The following is a 15,285-nucleotide window of genomic DNA, read 5'->3' as shown; positions in this document are numbered from 1 at the left end:
TCTTATTCTTTTTTTTATTGGCAGTTGAATTTTAAGGAGAACGTTTTACGTAAGGGGGCTGCAGTTCACAAATAACTTGGGATTATTACATTTTCATGCAAATTATGATTCACCCACGTAGTACTATGATTATGTCGTTAAAAATTTCAGAAGATTTAAATTAGCTCAGTGTAGTATCCAGTGGTGGTTTCCTGAGAACATGGTAATGGACGTTCGGGTTTATGTAAAAGACGGGGGGGGGGGGGGGGGGGGGGGTTCACCAGCTGAGCGACTCTTAGCTACTCAAGAGGGATTCTGATCGGGAAATATATAGTAAATATTACCAGAGTAAAATATTTATTTATATGTTAAATTGACAAATTCTTGTGAAGATTAAATTACGTAATTAGGATCTTCATACATTGTAATGAAGGTTTGCGTAATGGCATTACATGAAAAATGTAATTTGCCCTGGTATAATTTATGTTTTTAAGTTTGTTTATTAAACTAACTTTTTATTTTTAAGGAATACAGAAGTTTGTTGGGAAAATTAGATGCCAAGATTGTGTTTGTTGTGATGTTTGACATGAATGTTGACCTTGAAGACTGGTAAGTAATTTGTTTTAACAATCAGCAAAGTTGGATCTTGTATTTATGGGTTTTTGTATGAATCTCTCCGTTAACAGCAATTATTTCTTTGAACATCGTTAACCAGTTGGCCTTTGGAATGGTCAAGTGTTGTGTTTTCTTCGCGGTACGGACTGAATTCTTAAATTATATTTTTGATTATAAGGTTAAGGAGACTTCAATGATATTAGGTTTGATCTGGTGTGAACTTTTGTCGTGATATTTTTGAGCATTCGATTTCTATGAGACAGGGAATTTCTTGCACTGATGAAAGGGGAATTGTTCAAAGACTCCAAATAGGACGGGATTTTACCGACCATAACTTTAACTTTCAGGGATATGTAATACTTCTATATCGATCGACACTTCAAAGAGATGTCCACAGACAATTTTTTTTCTGGGATTGATTCACAGTATTTTGGTTCTTCTCATGTCATGGAACACTAGCAGCTGAAATTTATATATTTTTTAATCGCTTACGTTTTAAGAAGTACTAAGGTCGATTAACGAATATTATGTCATTACAATTCCTGGACCAGGGAGTGAAATTAGGCTCCTCTGCCCGACCCAAGAAAATATGTATTTTTACCTGAAGATGTGAGCAGATCCAGCTACCGAAACGTGGTGTCTAGTTTTAGTATATTGAACGATGGAGTAATTTAATGATTTCAGTACAGATTATTTTAAGAAGAACTCGGGGCGAAGGACATACATAGTTTAGCTAACTACAAAATTTCTTGTTGTTGTTATTTGTTGATATTTCAGGTTCTGATGGTTTACCGAAATTTCGGAGCTGTTTCAAGGCAGTCACATCTGAAACGTCGGCCAGTGTCTGCCACAATACACGGCGTAGCAGCCAAAAAGACGGCCATCTTCATGTTGGTTTATGGTTTGGACAAATGAGGTTTTACCTCTGTGACAAAATTGGTTTGATAATGTGATTCTGAGTTAACATTGTTTTGATTTAATAATTTTTGTATCCTTTTATTTATATAACTATAGAACTCGTTTTAGTTTTCATGTTCTAGAAGCAGTTTTTACCTGTTTTTAGTGACACGATACAAAATAGCCCAATATTTTATTTAATTATGCTCGTAATCTGTTATGAGAAACATTATTTTGTGATACGCGAGTTCTGTTTCGAAATATTAGAATGACCTTGAAAAATCTTATCAGCCGTCACGCCCTCACTTACCCCACTGGATCGACTTTTACCCATGGGTTTGGTTCTTCATTTACCCTGAAATATGCCCCATAGCATTTAAATAATGCCATGGATGTCGAAATTATTTGCTTCCCAATTACAGCAATGTAGGATGTTCAACAGAACAACCAATCATCTTGTTCGCTCGTTTACAAATGATGTTACGTCATCTGAGTGAGATCCAATATCGGGTCCATTACGGAACAGTGGCTGCTGCACTGTTTTATGGACGATAAGAATTAGGCACTTGAGATAAATAATCAATTAAGTTTTATGAAGATAACTATATAGTCTGATAGATATTTACTGATATTTCAGAGGCGATTGCCCTGATGATGGAGGCAGTAATAACATCCGAAACATCGGTCATGATCTGGTGAAACAGTTCATTAACCAACAGTTTCCTATGGTGGCGCGTCGTGTTCTCTTTGAGGTTGGAAGCAGATTCTCATTTCGTAATTCTCGATCGTCTGTCCCGTTCATAAGAATGGAAAAATGTTTGTCATCAGCCCAGTCGTGTGGCCGACCATAAGAAGAACCCTTTGAAGGCGATGAATGGGAAATGGGACAATGGGATGGCAGAGTTGTAAGACACGCTACGTGTAACGGGGCGAAACATTAGTTTTCTCGGTGCTGGTATTGGTGCAATGTGCCCAGTGTGCTGTGGACTGTTTGGGCACAATGAATATTCTCGTGCATCGAAAGTATGGTAAGTCTACTGTTACTGGCCTATTTACGTTGAATAAAATACAGTGTTTGTGTTTGTTTTAATTAGATTTATGAATGTCATACTCTTTTCGTTGAGTATGGAGATAATTGTATGAGAGATATAGCGTTGTTTCTTTTTGCGAAGAGTATATTTGTGAATGCGTGGAGAACTAAGCACTCATTTTGGAACGTTTTTGTGCTGTTTGTATTTGAAAATAATGATTTCGTTCATTAGCAGCGTTTGTGTTTTGTTTTCAGTTCTTGATTTGCTTATTGGTCTTTTTAATTTTATTTCACTGATGAAAAATACAAGCCTTTAAAATTTCAGATCGTATAATTCAATGTCCCTCCTTCGTCTGCCTTGTTGTGACCTGTTTTCTTTTTAATTTTGAAGGTAAACTGTAAAATTAATTTGTTTTTGTGTGTGGTGTTCAATACTTTTTTCAAATAAATCGAAATATTTCCACATTCTGTTCTGATTAAAATATAATGAAGGCTTTTACACTAATTAACTGCTTTAATTGATATGCTTTTGTTTACAGCCAATGACATTTGCAAATATTAAGTGTGTCTCATGACATCTGTGCAGTAATGCTTTCCAAAGGCTAATAATTCTTATTTTTTTAGGATTCAGCTTTGTATAGAAGTTGGCTTCATTTTGTTTTCATGACGATGATTAATGAATAGCTCACTATCTTTACTTGATGACAAAACGAAACTCGTTTCAAGATACGTGCTTATATTTTTTAATTATAAACGTATTTTTATTCATAACAAGTAACTGCTGGTTTGTGATCATTTGGCGATTAGGTATTTTGGGCCTTGTGGGTTAATATTTATGAATGTGTGTGTGTCGTTATAACCGTTGCTATGGTAATGCTGTTAATGGATATGACTCAAGTTACCAGACAACAATTTCCTCGCCACGTCCTTTAAGAGAGAGACAGCAGCGGACAGGTTACTTTGTTGGCAGGTCTTAGAATCTTAGAACGTGTCGAAACAGTCGAATTGATACAAAGCGATCGACCATTCACGGTGATGATGTCCGTGTGAGAGTTGGTATTGGGACAAGGTTCTAGACCATTCGATATAATATCTGCCGTTACGCCATGTTCACTCAAGTTCCACCTGGGAGATGGAGCCGATGAGTCCGTCTACGGCCGCATTTCCACGTTGATACATCGACTCCATTGTAACAATACAAGAACTGGAACAAAACACGACAGTGATCAATTGGTTGATTCTATTTAAGGAAATGATCGCTGTTTATTCCGAGAATCATAAGAAACCCAAAATTTTGGGAACAAAACTCGGAGATATTATTAAAAGAGCTGGTATATATAATTACCACTGAGCTTTAAAGTGTTTTTTTTAATGTGTAAGGTTCATAATCTTGTGGTCTTGGCTCACAGTGGTACCACTCTCCAAACTAATCCATAACTATTGAAAATCGATCATAAGTATGACGTCAATCGTTAATGACGTCAGAATTCAACCACGAATATAGAACAATGAATCAGGGTTTTGTTCACATTATGATTCTGCAGTTTGCATTTGTGACCATCAAATATTGATACGATTCATTTATAAATAATGTCCCTGGCAATATTGCTGGATGGTATTTGCCTACAAAAGTAATGTGCCACGTACTTGAAAGAAGCAGATTAAATTATAAGTGGAACCGAATCAAAATGAATAAAAGAATGAATGATGAGTGCGCATTAGGTACAGTTGTACTCCAGAGTCGACACAATCGACATGTTTATGTGCAAATCGTAGTGAGATGTAAAAGAGTTGTTATGTCATCATTTAGTTATATTTTCCCCAGATCACAATACACCGTCATAACTCCGTAACTGTCATTAAATTTAGTTATATTTCTAGACTGTACATGTAATGTTTAACGCTTTAAGATCCAGTGGTAATTATATGTACCGCCTGCTTTAATAGTGAGAAGTTCAGCTCCGTTTGGTTTTCAACTTAAACAGCGTTTACAAGTTATCGATGTAATGGTGAAGTGTAGTGTTTACTTCGCGGTACGAACTGAATGTTTAAATGTTATCGGGGTTGTGATTTTGGCTGCAAGCTTCTCATGCAGCCGACATCACGTGCAATTAAGGTGTGTTTACGATGAAGGGACCATTTCGTTCTACACAGCGATTTGCTATGAGACAGCAACAATCTGTTAGCCAGACTTTAACACCCTCACACTTCAGATAACCAACCACTGGCCTTTGTCTGGATAAACCCAAAATGCTCAAAAGAAGAATCTTGAAAGTGGGTCAGCTGGTCCAGAAGTCGCGATGAGGGGAATTTAAGTATTATTAAATGTCCCAATAGTGGCACCACTGTGCTAAGATATTATTATTATTATTATTATTGCGCTTTTGTGTTATGTATTAGAACATGTGCTCCTAATATAATAACCTATATCCGTCAGGCTTGACTGTACGAAGTCTCCGTTAGTGCTATGTGAAAAGAAAAAATATGAAACTTGATTTTGACGTTGGCGACTCTGGTAGCAAGAAATACATACGAGACTCTAGTGGGGTCTCGTGGTCTGGAGTCAAGGTGTTGGTGTTCTCAGCAGGAATTTAGTCTCCCTGGAGATTTTTTCAAGTTTAATTTTATTTTTAAAGAAATTTTGTAAGTTTTATATTTCATGTGAGATATGCAAAGATAATACTGCAACAAATTGCATTACTGTTCAACACGAAAAAAGGTTCATTCCCGTCAACTTGGACGGGTCTCTCTCTCTCTTTTTCCCCAATTTTAGTGCCTGGCGCATTTGTAACCGGACCAGAGTATTCTCCGTTGTAGGCAAACGCGCAGTCAGACTTCATATGCATATTCTGTATTTCCCCCTTTATATTCTAAATTCATCCCTCTATTCTATATTCACTTCCTCAGAAGTGTATATAGAATTCCCTCACAAAAGAATGGTCGACTCGAATGAAAACATTCCCGATAGCCGTCAATACACGCATTCACGAGGTCTGACGTAAACATCTTTACGTTCAAGGAAGTGCCGTTATTGGGATAACCTTTGTGTTGGATATTTTATATCAAGGTCTTTGCAGGTTTGCTTACCCATTCAAATAGGAAGAATTAAAATGACAAAGGTATTCTGTCGAGGTAGTGAGAGTAGGACCTGAACCCTTGAAATACAGTGAAATTTAATATAACGCGCCTTACGTGTTCTACTGAATCTTTAAAAGAAAAGCGTAGTTTGAGACTTCAGGTTCTGTCGACGGTGATTCTGAGGACGTCGTCATGCCGTTTACCGACGTTTCGAAGGTTCTTACTGCCGCCTTCATCAGGACGACCGTAGTCCCACGAAACTGTGCATATTAACCCTTTGAATCCGAAGTTCATGTTAATATTTAAAGACTAAGTCCTTACCGCAAAGAAAACACAACACTTCACCATAACATGGATCAGCTTATTAACGCCGTTTAAGGCAATTAGTATATTTGGCACTGAGCTTTAGAAAGCTGGGAAATACTTTTTCTAAAACAATTTTTACTTTTGATATTTATAATGTCAATAACCTGTGAACACTCACGTAATTTTTAACCCTTCAAAGTGTAGTGGTAACTGTACTTACCAGCTCGTTTAACAATCATTAACTCTTCATTTTGTATTTATGTGTTTTGTGTGATTCTCAGTTGTAAACAGCGATTATTTCCTTAAACAGCGTTAACCAGTTGATCTTCGTAATGGTTAAGTGTAGTGTTTTCTTCGCGGTACGGACTGAATTCCTAAACATTTTTTAGTCTAGCTTCGGCAAGCAGTTATTTTGCGTAGACGCATGGGGAGGGCAATGCATGATCAATCCGAACGACGTCTGGAGCTTGCTTCTACACTTCGGCGCTGTGGGACGCCATGGCTCTCTTGTGCGTGAGCTTGTCAGACGGATGGGCCGGGGTGTCAGAACAAAATAGTACGACGATCTGATTTACGTTCCCCCAGCATTGACGTCACGAGTTGCCCTCACAATGCGTTCTCAGAAGTCACTGGATACTGGAACTTTCTCTCATAGCCTCTTAAAATACTCTACTCCTGTTCGTTGTATCAGACGCCTTTGTTACGTGAAAGCTCTTAAGATGATGTTAAATCTTATACAATTCTGTGTCTTGTGTAGAACATAATTGCTCAATAATTCAGCTTTATAGCCATTCGGCATCGCTGTTTAGAATTTAGAAGCGTCGTGATTTCTCTCCCGCAAAAACACTGTTATTTATTTTCATTTCACTCCTGGGATATGTAATGGTTTTACAAGAGAACTTGCTTATAACAAAATTCCGAGGGCCGTGAACATTTTTTTCCCGTCCAGGTGCGTTTCTATTTAAAATGAATTAAAGAAACTCGCTCGATTTAGTTGTCAAAGTATTTAAAAATGTTCCCGTCTTTTATTGAAACAAAATGTTTATAAATATGTTCACAAGAGCCCTCCACCTGTTCCTATCCTGAGCCAAATGAATTCAGTATACATTTTCGCATCCCATTTCTTTAAGATCCGTTTTAATATTATCATTCCCTGTGCGTCTCGATCTTCCGAGTGGTCTGTTTCTTCAGGTATTCCCGCCAATTCATTTCTCATCTCACCCGTGCATGCTATATTCCCAGACTACTTTATCTCCCGTGATTTGACATATGCTTATAGGTAACAAGTATTTTAATTTATTTTTACTTGTGATAAGAGCATACTTAATCAAGGCGGACGGTAATTAATGTCGTTAAGTCAGAGGCTGATGGAGTCTGATGTTGTTAAGATATAAATTTTGTGACCTAAAGCTATATTGAAGCTTAAATGGATGCTTGAGTAGCTAATATAGTCCAATCATTCGTCCGTGTTACTGCTGAGCTTGTTAAAGATTTTGTTTAAATGCTGTGTTAACCAGTTTGTAAAATTTATTACGTGTTACGTTAATGCCGAAGTTCACTGCATGGTTTTGTAGCTTTCTATTGGTACGTCTGAAATAAGATGGAATTTTATAAATAACACTCAACATTTATCATTGATGATATGGGATGTGACTTTTTATGTACGTGGAGTTGACATGAACTTAGCTGAAACGTCTGCTCTTAATTGGAAATTATCGGGATGATTATGTCACAGACGTATGACGTTTGGCATTACGTTACCAGTAAGAAATGCTGTTAGATCATGTCAATATAAATTTAAATTTTATCGTCTATTTGAATAAAGTCGAGAAGAGTGGCGTTGTTATCTGTGGTTTAATTGTTTTACCATTTGTTTGCTTTTTTTTATAAACTTTAAAAATAATAAGCAGTAGTTGACATCTGAAAATACCAATTATTTATAACCTTAATTCAAATTGTGAAGTAGTTAACGAGAAGATTTCATTTTGTATTCGTAGTAAGTGACATTTCTCATTTGTGGATGTTACGAAAGCCTTACGCATTATTCATCCGTTTTCCGTATTTAATCTTCTTAAAACTCAATAATCACTGTAAAATCAGGGTCCTTTGAGTTGCAGACTGCAGAATCTTGGTTTCACAAAGTTGATGAAAGAATAAAGACTCTGTACTTTGCTACAGCGATTCAGATTTGAGGGTGTCCTCGTTCGTATTGATACAGAAGTATCGGTGGCAGCACAGTCGAGAACTGTATATATATGTTGTTGAATCGATATTAGGGAAATAGTAGCGATTGTTAGAGAGACATTAAAGGTATCAGTTAGAGGTATTTTGTACCTTGTCAGGATTTAAATGGGCCATAACTTTGTAATCCCAGGTTAACAAATTGTGTATTCGCGTGCACTTGCTTTAAGATGTGCGTAAGAGTTGTATGTAGGAAGCCAGACTTCGGGAATAAATCCTGTGTTTATATAATAAGGATATTACGTTTGCATGAGTACAGTGCGTGAATATATACACCGAAACCCAATATTATGGGGTGGTATAAATTCGAGCATTTACATACCCGAATTCACAATCTTGCAGTATTTTCCATTCTATGGATGAGATATCTAGCTTTAAAGTATTGGTGTTCTGGTCAGAATTTATTTGGCGTCTGAGAGTAACAGTGAAGGACCGCGTTCACCAGAACTTAATCCGAATTCGTGTGACTCAGGATAGGATAATGTGTTCGTAACTTTTGAAGACTGTAATGAAAAATTCGAGTTCCATAAAAATGTAAAATGCCTTATTTAGCTCAGCCACTGTTAGCTTATCAAGAAGGGCTCCGTCCCGTGAATCTAGTTATGGAGCATAGTAGTCTTGGGGTTTTTAATTGATTTTTGTATTTCTGAGAAGCCTTCAGATTTTTTTTCCAAATAACTTACTATCGTAAAAAAATTTCCTTTTTCTCTTGTAAATTAAGTGGGCTGATAAAGTACGAAATGAGCTGGTCTTAGACAGGATAGGCGAAGAAAGAAGTCTATGGAAAAATCTTACCAGAAGAAGAGATGGGATGGCGGGACACGTCCTGAGGCACCCAGGATTGGTTAATTTGGTAACGGAAGGAACAGTTGAAGGAAGGAATCGTAGGGGGAGACGAAGATTGGAACATGTGACGCAGATTTTTGAGGATGTGGAAATGAAGAGATTGGCGCAAGATAGGCGAAAACGTGGGACCGCATCAAAGCAGTCGAAAGACTGATGACAAACAAACAAACAAACAACGTAATGTTGTTCAGTCAGTATCGTTTCATGTCTAGGATCTGGTTAGTTTTTCATAGTAATACAACCCACGCTCATAGTTCTATTGTGACGCTCACAATAATTTAATTTTTAATCACCCCCCCCCCCGTTCCTGGAGTGTGGCAGCACTGATTAGCTGACTTTGATCAAAGACAGTACACCTCGTAGCCATTCAGATCAGATATAACATCGAGGCGTGTGTGTGGATATTGATGACATATCAGACGTGCGTGCTGCCTCCATCATCATGGCGATTGCGCGCAACTTTTTAATCCCTAGATGGGAGGATAATATTAAAATATATCGTAGGGGAAAATAGAGTGTTGTGTGAACTGCATTCATATGCCTCAGGCTAGTTCTGATGAAGACGGTGATGAATCTCTGGGTTCCATGAAATTTAAGGAAATTATTATCCAGTTGGGCGACTATTAGCATTTCGAAAAAAAGACTCGAACTCGTGGAGGTAGACGCGAAATATGGATCCCAGTGCTCTGGGTTTGTCAGCAGCGCACAGTTTTTATTTAACCAGAGGATGGAAGGTAGGTTAAGCCAGATCAATATTCCAGTGCAGTGTGTCCATTGTAATTAGCCATAACAGTTTCTCTGAAAATGTGCACTATAATTTTTGTAAAGTTCACCAAAAAGTGAGCGGTAAAATATTAGTGTTATAATTATTAGCTAAAATGTCAATATGGTGTCTACAGGATTTTTTTTACTTTTTCATACTTTTACATTTTGATATTCGGAATATTAAATTAGTTGTGGCTTCTTGAATTGCATCTTGCATTATTTAACAGAAGGCATTGTGTTCAGTTCTGTTACAAAGTCCTAGGGCAGTAGAGGTAACTGTAGTACTAGTGAATTTGCGTGGGTTGAAGTCGTATATGGCAGTAATGTTAGACCCTTATCCTAGTTACACGTCATATCACATTTACCGTGATAGGTCTTAATCCGCTAAACCAGGTTGTAAATACAGGGTGTTCCATTTACTACGCCAGCAGTGAATCTTTTGTAACATCAGTATTTAAAGACGAACGAGTTGTTTCCTTGAGTGCTTTTAAGAGAAATGCACAGCAGATGTGCACCATCACCACTTCGAAGGCAAACACATTTCCAGTGTCAGAATTCGCATTGCCAAATGCTTCACGGGTAGCAGGAAAATATTTCGTCGCGAAGTAATGATCGTGAATTAACACAGGTTCTGCTTGTGAATAAGCCGTGTTCGCACCTCTCCAGCTGACGTGAGTAGCGGCCTAGCAACTAGGAGGGAGTGCTGTTGATTTAATTCAGTATACAGTATTACATGATTGTTGGATTGCGTTTTAAATTATGCGTGAGTATGATTTGACCTTTTACGACGAATAAGTACATTAAAATTCTCTTGGAGTATCCGCGTCTTTTTTTAGTTAGAGATCAACACAGAAGCAGCAATGCAGGGTGGACTTATGTATGAGAAACTTTGTCTTGTCCCCACATCGGCCCTGATGAAGGTGGCAGAGAAGGTCTCCGACACATTGGTTTTGAACTCAGCTCTGACGCAGAGAATTTTAGTGTAAAGCATTATGTCTGTTTGTTAATTTCAGAAGTTTTGTTTAAATTAAACCCCTTGTTGCCGAGATAACGGATGCATAATAATTTCCTGTAATTCTGTACGTTATGAAAGCATTTCTGTAAACTAATGAGTTTAATATAGGGTCTGATATCAACATTTATGCATTGACATTCATGTAAATAGTGCGAATGAAGCCGTTCACTTGTTTGAAACAAACGTAACTGTCTGCTAGAAAAACGGTTTGATGTGGTTCTATAAATTTGTCTATTTTCTCTTTGTAACTAATGGCGTGTTACTTTTGTAGAGTAGTGAGTGCAAGATACAGTTTGTTCTTTCGAGACATTTACGACACACCTTTCTACAGAATGATTGCTTTTTGGTATTTAAAAATACGTACGAGTCCCTTGTAGGCATACGAGTTATGATAACATCTCCTTTTTATCCTGTTTATAAATTTCCATGTCGCAAGCTACTTGTTCGAATGGCAGAGAGCCACAAATAGTTTTTCTCTGAACAACCGATGAATAGGCCGTCTCATAGTAACACTGTCAGAACAAGAACTTGCTGCTTTTATGTAAGGTTTCAATTGTAAACGTTGATGTGGGGTTCGACTCCCACGAACAAATCTTAGCAAGACCGGCTTTGGGGCCCAACCAGTCTCCTATCCGGTGAGAACCTGGTTCTCTTTGCCGGGAGGGTGAAACCAGCCGAAACGTCGAGAAGAATGTTCGTTCACCTTCATCTGGTGTTTGGATTAAGAATACATGGATGTATACGTGCACGTCGCCATACATATTCATGGCGTGGTGATTATCTTTAACTCTGAAACAGGGCCATTCTAGAGAAACTTATAGTCACTCATCTGGTCAAGATATTACCCACCATTTATTGAACCTGAAGTTTTATTGCCGTGTTCACAAAAGCCCGCTGCTAGTCCATTTCCGAATCCATAACTTGTTCGTTTAAGATTCGTTTTAATATTATCCTCGTTTCTACACCGTCATTTTTTTCGTCTGCGGTCAAGATGTTGTCATGAGTGCCTTGTTTTACCTGGCGTTCAGCAAGTGTAACAACTTAGATTTTAATCCTGTGGTCGTGCATCTAATTCCGGAACTCACTGTACTTCTTAATCGGAACTCGTTGGTGTTGACCCGTGACGTGTTGGCGGCTGATTACACGCGTCAATCACGGCACAGCCCTTAAAACAACCGCGGTCGTATATACTACGTGTCTCTTGCTTACACGGCTCAAATTAATTATAACATTTTCAATAAAAACTAATCAAAAATTGGTTGAGTCGGTGGCTTTACCAAAAGCCCATTTATTCCATTACAACGAGGCGGATATTTATGCAGTACGTACATGCCCGTGGCGTATCGAATGCTGGTTACGTCTGAGTACGGATATCTGATGGCACGAGAACTCAAAATATCTGTTCCTCTCGGAGATACAAGCCGAGGCTGGTTTCGGGTTTGAGGTTTTCGTGATTTCGCTGTCGATGATGATGTTGTTCTGGGTGGTAACGCCGTGCGGATTTGTTGGGAACATACCAACGTTTCGGAGCCACATATTGCCGCCTTCTTCAGGGCGTGACAAATCTTACGAAAAACGTGGTTGAAGTACTGGTTCAGTGGGTAATTTTGTGGTAAGACATATTTATGTGTCCGACCTCTCATCTGACAAGCTGACTCATTATTTCAGTTTTTGTCTCAATAATTTCAGTCCACGAGGTACATTTGTCGCCTTTGGTTGGGGCAGTGATTTTTGGCAACTCCTTCGTGGATTTCCCAGCCTCCAGGCGGGTTTATCCTTTTGCTTACATCATAAGTTACAGCTGTTGACCTCTGCTAGGTCTCCGACATCACATCGGACGATACACCGTAAAACTTGAGTAGCCCGTTAACACTCTTGTGCGTCATGATCCATCTGTTCCATGGTCTCTTGTACTACTTCTTTTCTTCACTACATGTCTTCAGACTAAAGCTCCTAATATTTTTCGTTCGTTGTTTAATACAAGCATGTTTGAAGTATTTTGTACTCTTTTATGTTTAATATAATAAAATTAATTAAATCAAGTAAATATAATTTTATTTAATTAATTAGTTCTATTAAAGCAGTAGGACTTTATAAAATAGTGTGCACCCAAACGAAAGGAATTCCATCGTTTTGAGTTACTGCATCAAAATCTGTTGAAATTAGCCTAAACATTACGTGAAATATGGAAAATGAAAGTATTTGCTTCAATCCGTTGCTACGCAACCGTTTGAAGGGTGAAGCCTAATTCATTTTGTCACGAAAAATAATTTTAAACAGAGCGCTCATCGAGACGATACGCAACAAGGAACTGAAATTTCGGATTGAAAATAATTGTCGGTAATGTTGCACACTCTGTTATCAACACTTCTTTCGCGAAGGAGTCACTTTTCATCGTCAGAGGCGATAAAAGATGAGATACGAAATGAATCTACTCTTTTAACTCGCCCTGCTTGTCCTTGATAGCTTCTGTGGATGCACGATGCCCAAAAATATTGTTAACTGGACAGAAGAAATTTTCCGCCAAGGTTAAGTTGTTACGTAAAGAAGGCTCTGTCGAAATTGGATAGAAATCATATCGAAGTCTCAGGAAACTTCAAGTGAAAATAAACAAAATTCATACGGCAGAGTTCTTGACAGTCTGATAATCGCTCGGTCCATCTTATGTGGAACCCGAGTGTTCATGCCCGTGTTCACAAGAGCCTGCCACTGTACGCTATTCCGATGATAAATTGATGCATCAAACACCGTAGACCATATATATTTATTATTTCCTTTTTAATATCATCCTGCCATCTGCTCGTTGATCTATCAGTTTTCCATTGCCTAAATGTCACGAAAAATCAATTTAATCCAAGGCCCTGTATAGCATTTCATAACATCCGGTTCATACCTCAGACTGAAGGACCACCCCCTGTCGGCCGAGCGCGGGAGCTTGTTCAACCCGCAATCTGTTGGCCGTCTCCAATTGCATCCTGACGTCGTGCTGTGTTGTGGTGACAAAGGACTCACCATGGAGGACACTAATCGTATCAGCCACAGAGTTATTAAAAATTCCGTACACACGGGCGCGCGCGTTGGAGGTGAAGCACGTGAGTTGTATTCTGAAGCACTTTTGAATCACCCTGTATATTGCGGAAGCCATTTTCGTCCAAATGTGTGGTGTTATTGTTGGAACTTCATACTCGAATACAATTCTATCTGTGGATAAGGACGTTATATTATAGACGCTCTGTACACACGTATGTTTAAATGTCTGTAGTTCCTGACCTTTTTCTTTGTGTTATTATTGTGAAGGTCATGATAAGCAGCATGGAGACGCGAGATAAATGTGGTCTATTTTCAAGCGCGGTCTGTCGGCAGCCTTGCGGAAAACACGAGATATGTGAAATGCTTTAAGCCGGGCTGCACCAACGCAGGTCAACACAAAGATGCGACTGTTGCGTGGATCTCTAAAGGATTCACGTCAAAATATATCTGGAAGGTTACTTTTAAAATAGAATCCAGTGACGTGTGTTTTCGTTGCGATACACACGAAAGCCGCTGGACCAAGTTCAATTACTGGGCCACATTAAGTGTTCAGTCAGCTGCAATTCAATTTGACTGTTCGGCGGTGAGAATCGAATTTGCTGATAAAGTTGATCACTGCTGTATGCTTTGTGCACTAACTGTGTCATATGTTACTACGGAAACGTCAGGGAAGAACGTAGGTTATAAAGTTGTTATTGTCATCATCACCATGGTGATAACCACCACTGCTATCATCATGAAAATCATCGTCATCATTTTCAGTAGGATTTCATGTTCTCACGAAGATGGCTGTCTTCTGGGTTGTGATCTGGTAGAAGTTTACTGTCGGATGATGATGGTGTAGGCAGCAAGGACCGCTGAAACGTCGGTAAAGTTCTATCAGACTACACGGCGCTACAACCCAGAAGGCAGCCAACATTATTATTTACATCATCTAAAGTCTCTGTTTAATATCGGTATTTTTCATTAGTTTATCGTCTGTTTTATACATGTGTCCAACTTAGCGTGAAACGGAGTTTCGAGACAACCTTCGGTTTTGTAAAAGACGTAATTCCACATCTAGACAAGCGATTATTAGGTTTTCCATACATCACTCTGCTCAGTGGAGTTTTAATTTTATCAACTTATTTACTCTTGCTCTTGTGACCTGTTTCAGGACTTTATAGGCATTTCTCGTCTACGAGGTGCGATCGGAAAGTTTCAAGACTGCGCGTATAAAAACCCCGTACACTTATCTCAGGTATTAAATTAATCCATCACCCTCGAAGTAGTTCCCCTGGGAGTGAACACAACGATCCCAGCGCCGCTGCCAAGCCTGGAAGCATCCCTGGAAGTCTTTCTTTGTCAGCCTGTCAAGCACCATCTGCAATTCTGCCTGAATCTCTTCTATCGTCTCAAATCTCCTTCCCTTTAGCTGAATTTTCATCTTTGGGAAGATGAAGAAGTCACACGGAGCTTAGAAAGGAAGTTGGGGTCGGTTCTT

General features: G+C 38.6%; 1 long non-coding RNA gene across 1 annotated transcript; it reads right to left on the bottom strand.

The window, feature by feature from the left end:
* Positions 1-836: 836 nt before the first annotated feature.
* On the bottom strand, positions 837-14,588 carry LOC147870916 (uncharacterized). The gene is made up of 2 exons (XR_015533041.1): positions 13,666-14,588; positions 837-3,725 (listed from the first exon to the last, which is right to left on the bottom strand). It is a non-coding gene; the product is annotated as an uncharacterized LOC147870916 (long non-coding RNA).
* Between the last annotated feature and the right edge of the window lie 697 nt (positions 14,589-15,285).

This window comes from Zootermopsis nevadensis, unplaced genomic scaffold (genome assembly GCF_977971745.1).
Source record: "Zootermopsis nevadensis isolate Lab colony 2312 unplaced genomic scaffold, Znev_1.0 Znev_ptg000083l, whole genome shotgun sequence".
In the NCBI taxonomy this organism is placed as follows: Eukaryota; Metazoa; Arthropoda; class Insecta; order Blattodea; family Termopsidae; genus Zootermopsis; species Zootermopsis nevadensis.
The sequence above is the reverse complement of the archived record's forward strand: the minus strand, read 5'-3'. Positions and strand labels throughout refer to the sequence as shown.